Here is a 15,236-nt window from a genome sequence, read left to right as displayed (position 1 = left end):
ACAACATTCTGGAGAAGATATATCTGGAACAATTCCTTAACTCCTTACACCCGGCCACACAGCGCAGCACTCCAGACTCACCCTGGAGACGGCCATAGAGATCGCTTCTGCCTATAGCCGTGCTCAGGAACTCCAACGGGGTAAGGAGGAACATCCACAGGAACTCGACTGCTATGAACACTCGTCCTACCCGACCACCACAGGCCCGCAGAGCTGAACCATCACCCCTTTTTCCCTCACCGGTAGTTTTCCGAACCCCTACTCCTGGACCCCAGTGTTATTCGTGTGGAGGGTTCGGACACATCGCCCGGATGTGCCCACAGAAGGAGGAGCCGATGGAGGTCGGCTTTGTAAGGAACTATCTGTGCACCCCTCCTGGATACACACCCCCTCCGTTCCACTGTCCTGTGTCAATTGACGGTCAACACCTCATGGCCCTTGCAGACACTGGTTGCCGTCAGAGTGTCCTAAGACCACAAGACCTTGCACACCCGGTCAGCAAGCCTACGGGAGTTGTAGCCATCCAATGTGTCCATGGTGACACCAAACAGTACCCCACGACTCAGGTGCGAGTCCAACATTCCAAGGATCCCGGTACCTGTCTCACTGTGGGTCTTGTACCCGCTCTTCCAGAACAAGCCATTCTAGGGAGCGATTATCCGGGACTGCCTGCGCTCCTTCAAGAAACCTCTGATTCCCTGGCCCAGTGGTGGAAGGACGCACCTTATCCAGGACAACCCAATCCAGTGACAGCTCCCAAACCTCCCAAACCTAAAATCCAGAAAAGAAGAGAGAAGAAGGAATACGTCAGCGCTTATCCCGCTATCGTCGAAGAACACCCTTGGCAGACCGACCGGGAGTTCAGGGCGGCACAGCAGGAGGATCCCCTCCTACAGGAAGCCTGGGGAAGAGCCCTTGATCACGAGGACCCATTGCAAGTAGGTCCTTACTTCTATAAGAAAAACGGGTTGCTATATCGCAAAGGGGGTGCACAACAAAACGCACAGTTACTTATCCCCGGTCCCTTCAAGGACAAAGTCCTCTTCCTGGCTCACAGTCATCTGCTAGGGGGTCATTTCGGGGACGAGAAGACCAGCCAAGCCATCTTGGAGAAATTCTATTGGCCGGGGGTGTATCAAAGGATCAAGACCTATTGCCGCGAATGCGTAGTATGCCAGAAAAACAGTTGTCACCGACCACCCCGAGTCCCTTTACAACCCCTCCCTCTCATAGACGTCCCCTTCAGCCGCATAGGGATGGACATTATTGGACCCCTCTTGCCCTCCCGGAGTGGGTGTCGCTATGCATTGGTCATAGTCGACTATGCCACCCGCTTTCCGCAGGCCATACCCCTACGCCAACCCACCACCCAGACTATAGCAAAAGCCCTGATCTCTATATTTTCTCGGGTTGGATTTCCCCGGGAAATATTGACCGACCAGGGTACCCCATTTGTTTCTGCTCTTATGAAACGAGTCTGTGCGGAACTAGGGATTAAACAAATCCGAACGTCTGCATATCACCCGCAAACGGACGGATTGGTGGAGCGTTACAACGCCACCTTGAAGCAGACTCTGAAAAAGCTCCGTTGGCCTAGAAGCTAAAAGATGGGAAGATATGCTTCCTTTGGCCTTATTCGCAATCCGCTTTAAAACGCAGAGCAGCACCGGATACTCCCCATATGAATTGCTGTACGGCGTCCCCCTCGTACCCTGCTAGACATGGCTCGAGAAGCCTGGGAAGTTGAACCGGACCGCACTCGTCCACTTCCCGAATATCTGGAAATTCTGAAAACCCACCTGTCCATGATCCGGGATATAGTCAGACAAAACCTAGGGAACGCCCAGGACAACCAAAAAAAGCAATATGACAAGGGCACACGCAGCCGGGTCTTTGCTGTTAATGATTTAGTACTCCTCATGATGCCCTCGTCCGACCAAAAGCTGCTGGGACAGTGGCAAGGACCCTACACTGTCCTTCGGCAGGTGACCCCAGTTACATATGAGGTGGAATTGGACCCCACACGGGGCACCTCCCAGATATTCCACGTGAACTTACTAAAAAAATGGGAAGGACCCCGTCCGGTGCTGTCCGGAACTAGCAACAACCTCCTCTTCTCTTTCGACCCTTGTCTCGACTCTGAACTTAGCCCCGTACAAATCCAGGAACTGCGACAGACCCTAGAGTCCATGAAAGAAGTCTTCTCCTCTTCTCTGGGTCGAACCAACGTCACGGAACATAAAATTGAAACGGAACCAGGGAAAGTTGTCCGCCTGAGACCTTACAGAGTACCGGAGGCCCGCCGGAATGTTATCCGTCAGGAGATAGAAGCCATGCTACAAATGGGAATCATAGAGCCCTCAATCAGCGAATGGAACTCCCCTATTGTTCTTGTGCCAAAACCGGACGGTTCGGTTCGCTTCTGCATTGACTTTGGGGAGGTCAACAAGGTGTCTAACTTTGACACCTATCCGTTGCCCCGGGTGGACGAAATGATTGAGAGGATAGGAAAGGCAAAGTATATCTCCACCCTTGATCTCTGCAAAGGGTATTGGCAGATACCCCTCAGGGAACAAGACAAAAAGAAGACTGCCTTTTCCACACCTGAGGGGTTATACCAATTTTTAGTCATGCCCTTTGGCCTTCATGGCGCCCCAGCCACTTTTCAGCGGGCCATGAACCACGTCCTGCGACCCCATTCACAGTACGCAGGCGCTTATTTAGACGACATCATTATCTTTAGTGACAGCTGGCCCCAACATCTGAGGCATCTGTTCAGCGTTGTCTCCTCCTTGGCCTCCTTCGGCTTCGCCATCAATCCAGCCAAAACCACCTTAGCGGCGAAAACCGTCAAATACCTGGGGTTTCTTCTGGGGGAGGGCCTGATAAGACCCCAAGAAAGCAAAATCGTGGCCATCCGCTCCCTTCCCTTTCCCCAAACAAAAAAAGACCTTCGAGCCTTTTTAGGACTTCTCGGGTATTATCGGCGGTTTGTGCCCAATTTCTCCCAGAGAGCTGCAGCCCTTACGGACCTCCTGAAGAAAGCCAACCGTTCCGATGAGAAGCTACGAAACCCCTCTCCGAAGCATGGCATGCCTTCACGGACTTAAAAGACGCCTTGACCTCAAGTCCTGTCTTGGTACCCCCGGACTATTCGCTGCCCTTCATCCTGCAAACGGATGCTTCCGATCATGGTTTAGGGGCCGTGCTATCCCAGAAAGACGCCTTAGGCAACGAACGACCCATACTCTATGTGAGCCGCAAATTGTTTCCCCGAAAAAAACAATACGCTGTGGTCGAAAAGGAAGCCTTGGCCATAAAATGGGCAGTGGACAATCTGCGGTACTACCTAGAGGGCAGAGATTTTGTCCTCTACACCGATCACGCTCCCTTGGAGTGGATGGCCCGTAACAAAGGTCAGAACGACCGGGTCCTACGCTGGTTTCTGTCCCTACAACCCTTTCATTTCCAAATCAAACACCGGAAAGGTTCAGATCAGGGTAATGCAGATTACCTTTCACGGTACCCTCATTCTCCCTCCACTACAGGAAGGACAGCTAGGGGAAGGGGATGTGAGACGGTGTCCCGAAGACCCCGGCATGGAGGCCACCCTCCCCCGCACATACCTCCTCCGTTTCCACCTGGACTTCAACCCTGCAACCAAAACGCCATAACCGCGACAGGACTCGGAACGCCAGCCATTACCAACGAAACCCCGCCCTTCTCTCTCCCGCAGGGACCAACCAGAGCACCTGATCTGGAGGAACCATATCGCGCTGACCCCGGAAGTCCCGCCCCAGAGGCAGCGCCAGCACAGGATAAAAACGAGGATCGAGGACAACACGCCGTCGGAGTTTCGTGGCAGGACCCTCTGGCTGGAGACGGAGAAGGAGAACAGACGTGTGACGAAGACGTGTGGACAGAAGAGTGGTGGAGTCCCAAGGAGGTGGCTGGAGAGCGGCCGTAACTCACTGGAGAGTTACGGCGGACTGCGTGAGTGCCTTTAACCTTCCTTCTCCCTACTCACTAGGAGTCCCTGTAAAGTCCCTGTAAAAACCCCCTTTTTCTCCATAGTCTCACCTCCCCTGCACTGTAAGATAAGTGTATAGCACCTCACAGAAGAACCCCAACCATTCCTCTCACGTCCCGCCTCAGCACCCTCTCTATTTCCCGACCTTTATTCCTTACTCCCGGTACCCGCCTACCCTCACTGCCTCTTTCCGCCCTCTCTCGCACTACCCGGGTGACGGTGAACAGTATATACTGCGTTGAGTTCGGGATAGGACTAACGGTCCCTTGTTTTTCTTCTCTCTTTCTGCCCTCCTGGGATCCTCCCCGTCATCGGAGCCGTCCTTGGAGTATCGGGAGACGACGAGCGAGACAGAAGACCAGGACCGGAGTCCATCGCCTGGAGCCTCCCTTTCTGTCATCTGTGACATTCCATCCTGTTACTTTATAATAAAAGACCAGTATTGCCCACTACATACGGCCTCCTCACCTGCTTTTCCGGCCCGCTACGCTCACTCCACCACAGCGCTACATACCCGGAGGGTCTCAAGGCGCTTGGAGAAGGGTGGGGGATTACTTGTCGAATATCCAGGTTTTAAGTTGCTTTCTGAATGCTAGGTGGTTCTGAGTGAGGCGAAGGTGAATGGGAAGTGAGTTCCAGGTTTTAGCCGCCAGGTAGGAGAAGGATCTACCTCCCCTGGTGGTTTTGTTGATACGAGGTACAGCAGCAAGGGCTTGGTTGGAGGAACGTAGCTGGCGGGAGGGGGTGTAGAAGGAGAGTCGTGTGTTGAGGCATTCGGGTCCAAGTTCGTAAAGTGCTTTGTGTACGTGGGTTAGGAGACGGAATGTTATCCTCTTATTGACGGGGAGCCAGTGGAGGTTTTTCAGGTGACCAGAGATGTGGTCGTTACGCGGGATGTCTAGTATGAGTCTGGCTGATGCGTTCTGGATGCGTTGGAGTTTTTTCTGAAGTTTTGCGGTGGTACCGGCGTATAGGGTGTTTCCATAGTCCAGGCGGCTTGTAACCAGTGTGTGGGTGACCATTTTTCTAGTTTCGGTAGGGATCCAGCAAAATGTTTTTTTGAGCATGCGAAGAATGTTGAAGCAAGATGATGAAACAGCGTTGACTTGTCTGGTCATCGAGAGTGAGGAGTCCAGGGTGACGCCAAGGTTCCGTGCGTGGTCCGTCCGGATGGGTGCTTTTCCAAGGGCCTCTGGCCACCAAGAGTCGTCCCAGGTGGAGGGGGAGGTACCTAAGATAAGGACTTCTGTTTTGTCTGAATTCAGTTTCAGACGGCTGTGCTTCATCCACTCGGCTACTTCTTTCCTTCCTTCATGTAGGTTGGTTTTGGCGGTGTTAGGGTCTTTGGTGAGTGAGAGGATAAGTTGAGTGTCATTAGCGTAGGAGATGATGTTGAGGTTGTGTTGGCGTGCGATGGCCGCGAGGGGGCTCATGTATACGTTGAAGAGGGTAGGACTGAGTGAGGATCCTTGGGGAACGCCGCAAATGACTTCAGTGGCCTCTGACTTGAATGGTGGGAGGTGGACTCTCTGGGTTCTTCCAGTAAGGAATGAGGTGATCCATTCCAGTGCTTTTCCCTGGATTCCGATGTTTCTGAGGCGTTGTATCAGGGTGCTATGACAGACTGTGTCGAAGGCTGCGGAGAGTTCGAGGAGGATGAGGGCGACTGTGTCTCCATTGTCCAGTAGAGTTCGAATGTCGTCTGTTGCTGCGATGAGTGCGGTCTCAGTGCTGTGTTTGGCTCAGAAGCCGGACTGAGAGGAGTCGAGGGATTTGTTGGTTTCGAGGAAGGCGGCGAGCTGGTTGTTGACAGCTTTCTCGATTTCATTGGCCGGGAATGGAAGGAGCGAGATGGGGCGGTAGTTTTTGAGTTCGGTGGGGTCAGCTGTGGGTTTTTTCAGAAGGGCGCTGAGTTCGGCGTGTTTCCAGCTTTCCGGGAAGGTGGCGAAGTTGAGGGAGCAGTTGATGGCGTCTCGGAGGTGTGGTGCTATGATGGAATCTGCTTTGTTGAAGATGTGGTGAGGGCATGGGTCTGTGGGGGATCCTGAGTGGATTCACTGCATGATCTCTATTTTGAACATATGAACATACAGGGGTCCTGCCACCAGACCATCATCTTCTGACGGTTACCAGAGGGACCATTTAAAATACTGGCTGGGTACTGCCATCGGACCCCCTTTTTTGGACATTTAGTTTCATTAAATGGGCAAAAGGAAATCAATGGAGGTCGGGGCTGTAGAAAATAAAAAGGGCAAAAAGGTTAAGAAACCCAGACATGCGGCCAGCAATTGCGTTCTAGATAGAATGGAGAGCATAGTGGATGAATGTGAAGAAATCCTTGGAGCGGATATTATAGGTGTCAATGTGGATGGTGATCATCAGGAGGTGGGGCGAGGCACCAATCCTCAAAGGTCAATTCCATCCATGTTTTTAAAGAAGCCGACTAAGCAGCTTAAATTCATATGTCATAGTTCACTGTCTGAAGGTATGGAGGTTCCCTCCTTGCCAACTTCCCCAGTGCCTAATTCAAATCTAATTAATATAGGGGGTTTAAGTGACAAGAGAATTGAGGATGAGTCCCCCCAACATTACCCTGCACTAATCAATTCACAGTGCTCGACAACTTGGAGGAGGGACAAGTAACCCCAGCTGGGAGGAAAGGCAGCATTACCAATATAGAGGCCCCAGACAGATCATGTATTTGCAGAGCCACCCAAGAGGAGTTATTGCAAAAAGTTGAAACTCTTCAAAGAGAGGTTGATTCCTTGAGGAACATGGTTGAGGCCCTAAATCATAGGACCAACCATTCTTCCCTGCTTCATGCCTCACGGCCCAAACCTACCCCTCCTATAGAAGAGCCACTCGGGGCTAGGCCTCCGACTGGCTCACTTTTTAAGGGGGCAAGCGGAGCCCGACGTGGTCCATGTAACCGAGGAACCCCCCCATGTGTGCCCCCTCTTCCCTCAGCTCTAAGAAGACCTATGTAGAGATATTAAAAGCCCCTGGGGTCCATGGGTTTTCCCACAACAACAGGGGGCCACAGGGCCATCTAACTGGGTTTGGAAATATTACCAATAATAGGGGGGCTCAGGGATATTACCCTATGAGGAGGTTGCCAAATACTAGTGCCACTGTCTATATGGTGAAAGTCCCTAAATGCTCTCTTAGCCAGGGGTATAAAGGTGATGAATCGCTTCGCAACAAGGTTATCCACTGGTTGCGCCATGTCAGGAGTTGTAGATCTATAATTAGGGAGGACATTCTTAGTGCAAGGAGGATTGCATCACGTAATTCCAATCTGGATTGCATTGAGATGCAGCTAGTTGATGGTGCCCTTGCAGAGAATCTACTAGCCCTTGAATTTCGCACCTCATCCTTTGAGTTTTCCTCTATTCAGATCAGGGGCTCACCCCTCTAGTCACTAAGGGAGGCAAATGGTAATGACACCCAGGGGAGATCCGGGGGGGATCGGTCTTGAATAGGGTTGATTGACTAACACCAGACCCAATCCAAAACCGTATTACTGCTTTTCCATCAGAGAGTCTGCGTGCTAATACTGCCCCACTTCCCTCTGGTTTCCTAGCCTCCCCAAGTCCTCATAGTCAGGCGGATGAAGGAAGGTGGATACCTCGTGATGGCTCAGCTGTCACATCTGCAGTGGCCGTAAACAACATGAATAAGCTTAACCTCCTTTCATGGAATGTAGCGGGGTTAGAGAAGAAGCTACTGCTCCCTGAATGGAACAAACTAGTAGGATAATTTGAGATCTGCCTATTCCAGGAGACGTGGAGCTTAATCCCCATCTACAAATCAGGCTACGTCACCTACTTTTGCCCGGCCATTAGCTCAGGCAAGGGCCGCCCTTCTGGGGGGCTCCAAATATGGGTTAGTATTAATTTAAATTGGACAATCTCTGTCCAAAAATCTACCTCACAAGACATTTTACATCTATCCTGTAGAGGCGCACGTAACACTACAGTATTAGAAATCTTTAACATCTATGCAAGGGGTTCTGTGGGTGCCCAGTTGTCTCCAGTTGTAACAGCTTTGGAAAGCTTGCTATCCTCCACCTCGCCCAACTCTAACATAATTCTAGTGGGGGACCTGAACTGCACGTTTGAACCGCTTGGCGCTGATTACCTTTTGGGTACTGCTGAAGAGGACGCAAAATGGGGTATACCTGCTCTCAACCTAGCCCCTATTAAGAAGTGGTCCCTGAGGGCTATTCAAACCAATGCTCTCACACTGGAATTTAAACTAAGAGCTATAAATGGAAGAACAGGCACAGACTCTCACGGGGCGAATACCTTTAATAGGATAATTTCCCCGTCAAGAATAGACTGCATTCTTATCGATGTTTGGCTATGGGGAGACTTGATAGATATGGAAGTCAAATCCACTTTGGATAGTGACCATATCCCCCTGTGTTTGGGAATCAATAACATCGGGCAGTTCCCTGGGAGGTTTGTAGCCGCCCTACTATGTCTACTAGAGAGGTAACCCCTTCCAATTGTAATAGACGCCTCAAATGGCTTAAAGTTGCCAAGCAGGAATACAAACTGGAACATATCAAGGGATTTTTAGAGGTTAAGAATAAGGAACTTGCGGTGCTCTCTAGAGTAATGGGAGCTCAGCCTAACCTCCATCGAATTTACCAAGAATCAATTGATAGGCTTAGCTCTTTCTTTATTGTGGAAGGGAAAGTGGGCGCAAGGAAGGAGTACTCTAGGGCACAGGTCGAAGACAAACAAAATTGGGAAGAGAACCATTTGCAGGAACTAAAGCAGGCCTCCAAACAGAAGGACTCTAAATATTTCTGGGATTTAATTAATAGCAGGACCAGAAGCAGTTCTGTTCCAATTCCCAATCACATCATGTCCCGACAGTGGCAGGACCACTTTTACAATCTTTATTCGGGCAATGATGAAAATCCTTTGCCTCTAGTACCTGACATCCCCGCAACTCCCACTGGGCCCCCTTGCAATTCAGATTATTTTGAGCTACATGAAGTGGAACTAGCAATAAATGGTATTGCTCCTGGTAAGGCGGCGGGTCCTGATGGCCTTCCCGGAGATCTGCTTTTGTATGATCGAAAACCCTGGGCCTTCTTTATCTTAGCAATATTGAATTTATTAGCGAGGGGATCACCTGTCCCAGATTCTTGGAAAGGAGCTGAGGTCGTTCCAATTTTTAAAAAAGGGGAACAGGGAGGACCCTGCCAACTACCGCCCGATTAGTTTAATCGATACGATACAGAAGGTGGTTGGCAGGCTCCTCCTCGCTAGGATTGGAACCTGGATGGAGGACCGCAGCATCTTGTCCCACTTTCAGGCGGGGTTTAGAGAAAAAGTGGGAACAATGGACCAGGTGTTCAGATTCTTCATGATCTATTGGAAAACCGTAATTCTGGGGAAAGGCAGTCTGTACCTGGCCTTTATAGATCTGAAGACTGCGTTCGACCTGGTGCCCCGGGAAAAACTCTGGTATGTTCTAAACCAACTAGGCATCCCCCCCTTGGTTTTAGACATTATACAACGTCTGCACAATAACAACTATGCAAAAATCAGGTGGGGTTCCCAGGGACAATTGATAGAGAGGATCGCGGTGAACAGGCGGGTCCGCCAGGGATGCGTGCTGGCTCCCACCCTGTTCTCTATATACATCAACAGGGTTGTTGATTTTTTAAGACAAGATCCAGCTGACGTTCCCTTGTTGGCGGGGGGAGAAAACACCAACCCTCTTTTTCGCCAACGATACTCTTCTGATCTCCAAATCACCGGAGAGATTCCAGAAAATTGTGATCGGGTTTGCTAAATACTGCAGCTCTCGGGATTGATAATCAAAACGTCTAAAACAAAACTCATGAGCATCAACCCATCAAAACGCTTTAGAAATGGCATTACCCTGAATGACTGCCCCCTAGACATTGTTGAGTCTTTTGACTATCTGGGAATCCGCGTCTCTTATAACATGAGGTGGGGTTCCCACCTAGCCAAGATGCTCCTGTGCCATAAGCGGGTCTCTGGGGCCATCATTAGAGAGCAACATCTATATAGGAGTAGGCCAGTAGCCCCTGCGCTTGCAGTCTACAATGGCAAAGCACTCCCTTCGGCCCTTTATGGGTCCGAACTTTGTGGCTTTGAGAATCTTGGAGAGCTTGCCAAATCTGAAAATAAGTTCATGAGCGATCTCCCTGTCTCGTCCCCCTTGAAACCTTTTCTGTATGATATGGGAAGGCGCTCCATCAAGGATATTGAACGGCGGCGCCCCCTCCTTTTCTGGGCACGCATAAGAAGGACCACTGAATTGTCCAACTATGCGGTAGCCCTTGACGAACTGATAGCAGCTGATACGGGGGCCAGGTTAAGTGGATAACCGACCTCCACCAGCTCCTATCAGATATAGGCCTCAGGGAGGCCTGGACGAGTTGGGTACCCCCCACAAAGCAAACTTTGAAGCGGGCGTATTGGGACTGGGTCCAGACACATGAGATCTTGAACCCCAAACTACAGAAACTTACTGAGGGGTTCTTTGAACACAAATTCATCTGTAGACTGGAACCCTACATGGACTTTATACAGGTTTCCTAGGGACAGGGCATGGTATGTGAAGCTGAGGTTAGGGACTCTCCCTACCTAATGTTCGTTTGGACAGCATTACAAATGTTTGGTAATAATTCAAAAAATAAGAAAGTATATGACTAAAACTTTACTTTCTTTTTCACTGTGGTCAGAGTGTTTTTTTATGTTCGCCTTTGGCATAAGTACCACTGTATGTGTACCCTTATAGGGACATATCTACTAAGTAATACAATTGGAATACTGTATCAATGTGTATTTCGGTCCGACAGAACCAATATTGATTGTTTTACTACCCGCCCAGGTTCTGAGGGTTACAGGGTCACCCCATTACATTTAATGGCCCCCCACAAAGCAGGCTTTGAAGCGGGCGTATTGGGACTGGGTCCAGACACATGAGATCTTGAACCCCAAACTAGGGAAACTTACTGAGGGGTTCTTTGAACACAAATTCATCTGTAGACTGGAACACTACATGGACTTTATACAGGTTCCTAGGAACAGAGCTTTTTATGTGAAGCTGAGGTTAGGGACTCTCCCTACCAATAGTGTGACTGCTTCCTGGAAAGGGCTAAATTTGACACCTATGCCCTGCCCATGTTGCGCTTATCATAACGAGTCAACTGCGCACCTTCTGTTTGCCTGTCCAGCCTACAGATTGGCAAGAGCCAAGTGGCTTAAACCTGTCTGCCAATTGCTTGGCCCAATGAATCATCGCGCTGCACTCCGCATTCTGTGCACAGATACAACTTCATTGACATTGATTTGCGGGGTGGCCACGTTTCTAGGCTGTACATGGCTGATAAGGAATAAGATCTTGACTAAAAAGCCAGCATGCCTTACTAGTTCTGCCACATTATGAGCATAGAGTCTGGGTCCGGATTGCCATAGGTCCATCCTAATTGCTGCTATGCTTTTGTTAAAATGTTTAACCCTGTGAAATACCTTAGTTGTCTTTTGTACTTCTGTTGCCTTATTGAAATAAATGGATCTTATCTTGTAAATTTTATGGAAAGTATGATGCTTGTATATTTTAAACTGTTGTACAATCTTTTTAACATTTTTACCTTCTAAAAACATATTATATGCTTTTATGATATTTTTTGTATTGAATAAAGCTCATACTACTACTACTACATTTAGATTTCAAGAAAAATATTGAAACTGTTGGTATAGAGAGAAAGATAAGTGAACCTGTAGGTATTCTAGTTAATGGTGTACCAACAAAGAGTCTGAGAACATGGCAAGGGTTAGTAGATGTCACCAAACTTTGAAAGGCTACATTATATCTTGTACAAAACAATATTTATTATAAAAATGTATATATGAAAGAACAAGAATAATCTATCGAAGATGAAAGAGAAATGTAAACTGGCCAAATAGAAAAAGTGGACAACTTAAGGAGAGAAGAAATTTATGAACATTATAGTATACATCCTCTACATTCAAAAGAAGTGATAGGAAACACTTTTGAATTATTGCAAATGAAGAAAGTGAAGGAAACTCCCATGGGTGTATGGGAAAAAAGTTTAGAAGCTTGTTGTTTTCCACAGCTCTTCCTCACTGGAAAAGGTGAACGATATGATGAACGGCCAGTATAGATTCCAGCTTCAGAATATCATACAACAAGATTGTACTTAGAAAATCCAAGATTTCAACAGTGTATTCCATATTTATTTTATCTTCTGCTTGAAAGTGACTTTTCTGGACTTTCATATGAAGTGAACCAAATGTTAAAACAGGAGTTCATCTTGCACATCTTTCTGCAAAGAATGTTTGGACAAAGTTCAATAAAGAGACGATCATTTAAAATCTCAGATAATTAATTTGATGGCGTGTCAGCGTGGTACTAATGAGTATTGGTATTGTCGTCCCGGAGAACTTAAATGTATGTTAAGGAACTTAGGAACCCCTACGTGGTTTTTATGCTTAGCTGTGCTGAATACGCATGGGACGATTTACTTGAATTTCTATGAACAGCAAATTCAGATGTAAAAAACATTGAATTGAAGACAGCTGGAGAACTCTGTTCTTTGGATCCGGTAAATGTGTGCAGATATTTTAATCATAGGTTTCAAGCTATGATATCTTTTATCTGCAATAAAAATAATCCGCATCTTGGAGAAGTTATTGATATCTTTTGGGGAAAGGAGTACCAAGCCAGAGTTGCTCCCATGTACACATGCTATTATGGATCAAGAATACACCTCATCATCAAAATACTTTATTTGGTTTTAAAAGTAAAAAACCATAAAAGTTACCAATCTTACGATAAAATTGAGGAAAGCCCATATATACATTTCTTGATCACAATACAGAGATATCCATTCCTCTTATGATAAAGAAGTATATATACAACAGAATCAATAATAATAGAAAATATATGGAAGGAGAATCAGCCACCTGCAAAAAACATGTACACTCAAGGGGGATAGCTAATAAGATGACAGCCATGGTATGGGGATATATTAGTTCTCCATACAGTTTTTGGACCTCAGTGAAGATTTAAGGAAATCCACCACAAATGGGATACATTCTGGCTTAAAAATTTGTAAAAAACAAAGTGTAGGAAGGTGGCTCCCTGACTATGGTTACCCTAGATGTTTTGCCTTGTGTTTAGCTGGTTTTTGACTTAGTTGGCCTGGTTCCCTGCTAATCAGGGCCCCAGGCTATCTGCTCTCTCCTTAAAATGGACTTCATGCACCCTAGGTGCATAACCTGATTGGTACAGGACACCTTGTCAGCCCCTAAATAGTACACTATAGGTGCCATGGGCAAAGGTGCATCCAAGGCCTACCAGGGGTTTCAGCATATCTTTTGCCACCCTTGGCGGTTCTTAAATTGACACAACTGGCTGATCACTCAGCTGGGGCAAGTTGGTGTAATCACCTCTTGCTTAGATATAGTATACCTATATCTAAACCTATATCTGGACACATATAAACCTGTGAGTCACTCCTTTGGAAGGCCTTATCAATCCTTGAGGCAGAGTGCATGGTTTAATGTGAGATGGAGCTCGAGCATGAGCTGAGCCTGTCTGCAGCTGTCGGGAACAAGTCCCTAAGCTGTTCCGGGATAATGCCATACCATATACTATTAAGTGCATTATAATCCTCGCGGTTAAATGTCAACTTTGGTTTGGCTTTATCAAAACATGTTGTGTGAGGTGTCATACGATTTGTAATACTATCCCCTCGACAGTCCTGTCGACGGGGATAGCATTCCACCCCTCTAGAGGGAGACAACATGCTACTTTGCTAAAACGGGGTTGATTTTAAAAGGAGCCTCAGCACCACAAAATGGATGCTTCTGCCACAGACACGAGTCTGACCTCCTGCAGCTGACCGAAACTCAGCCAAGGAGGCCTGGACAAAGGATTTCCTGTCACAGGGAGGTATCACACCACCCCAGACAGGAGATAGTGATTGTAGCAGGGAGGTTTGGAAGAAACCAGACACTGCATGGGGAGCACAAGGCTTCCCCTTGCATAATCCAGTCAAACAGGTTCTGGGGCACACCAGCCCCAGTCCCAGCACGACCTGGACAAAGGGAAAGGGGTGTAACCACCCCCTTCCTGGGTCCCACCCATTGGAGGGGACCTAGCAGGTAATACAGCCCCCTAGATTGGTATAGGAATGGGAGCAGTGCCAACTCACTCAGATTATCCTGACGAAACATAAGAAACGAAACTCTGGACCCTTCGACATCCTACTCAATGTAGAAGACTGATGAATCTCCCTTGTGGTCAAGGAGTGACCACCCTGTGCAAACAGGCACCATCCAGCACCTCGACGTTTGCTTTGTTGCAGTTCCTGCCAGAACTCAAGCAACAGAGACCGGCAAGACCAAGCGTGCCTGCCTTCCAACAGCCCAATCCACAGTCCCTGCAGAGCTGAGACCCGTGGAGGTGACCAGAACCGTGGGGCCCGCCATCTTGGAAGAACCATGCAGTCCACGCTGACCGTGCAGCCCACGAGTGACCCTCGAAAATGTACATCGGGGTTTGAGAAGCCCCAGTCCTGAGCCTCTTTTGCACTGAAGCTCACCCCTCTACACTCACTGAATGCTGCGTGGGGCCCTTCTGCTTCTTTTGGCTCAATGTGTTGGCCCGGTCACTTGCCTGTTGGCTTGTGGCCCCTGTGGCAATGAACTACGAAATCTAACTTGTGATTCTGATTGCTCCAGACTTGCACCCGCTCCTCTGAAAAGGAGCACCCGCTCTGACCCTCCTGGTCCGAGTGAGAAGCAATCTTCCAGTCCTGCGTGGATTGCTCTTGCCAAGTGTTGTTTGCTCCAATACTGAAGCCGACAGCGCCAACGGCAAGAGCCTTTGTGGGACAGCTCGTGACCCGCTCCTGGACGTCGCAGATGCCCTAGAGCCCATGTGGCAGCGGAGAGAAGCTCCTCGACAACCACCTGATTGCGCCCGACATTGCCTGGTTCCGTCCTGGTTCCACCCTGGTCACTGCTGAGTGACCCAGACTCTGTCCCCTCTGCTTTCAGGTACTCTACAACTCCGATCCACCCTTGAATCACACTGGCACTTCTCCTTCACATCACCTGCAGCATCTTCAGCTTCAAGCACCAACAACCTGCGTGACGAAACCCGACACAACTTCGACCCTATG

Source organism: Lissotriton vulgaris, chromosome 2_1, assembly GCF_964263255.1.
Source record: "Lissotriton vulgaris chromosome 2_1, aLisVul1.2, whole genome shotgun sequence".
Classification (NCBI taxonomy): domain Eukaryota; kingdom Metazoa; phylum Chordata; class Amphibia; order Caudata; family Salamandridae; genus Lissotriton; species Lissotriton vulgaris.
Note: the sequence above shows the minus strand (reverse complement) of the source record.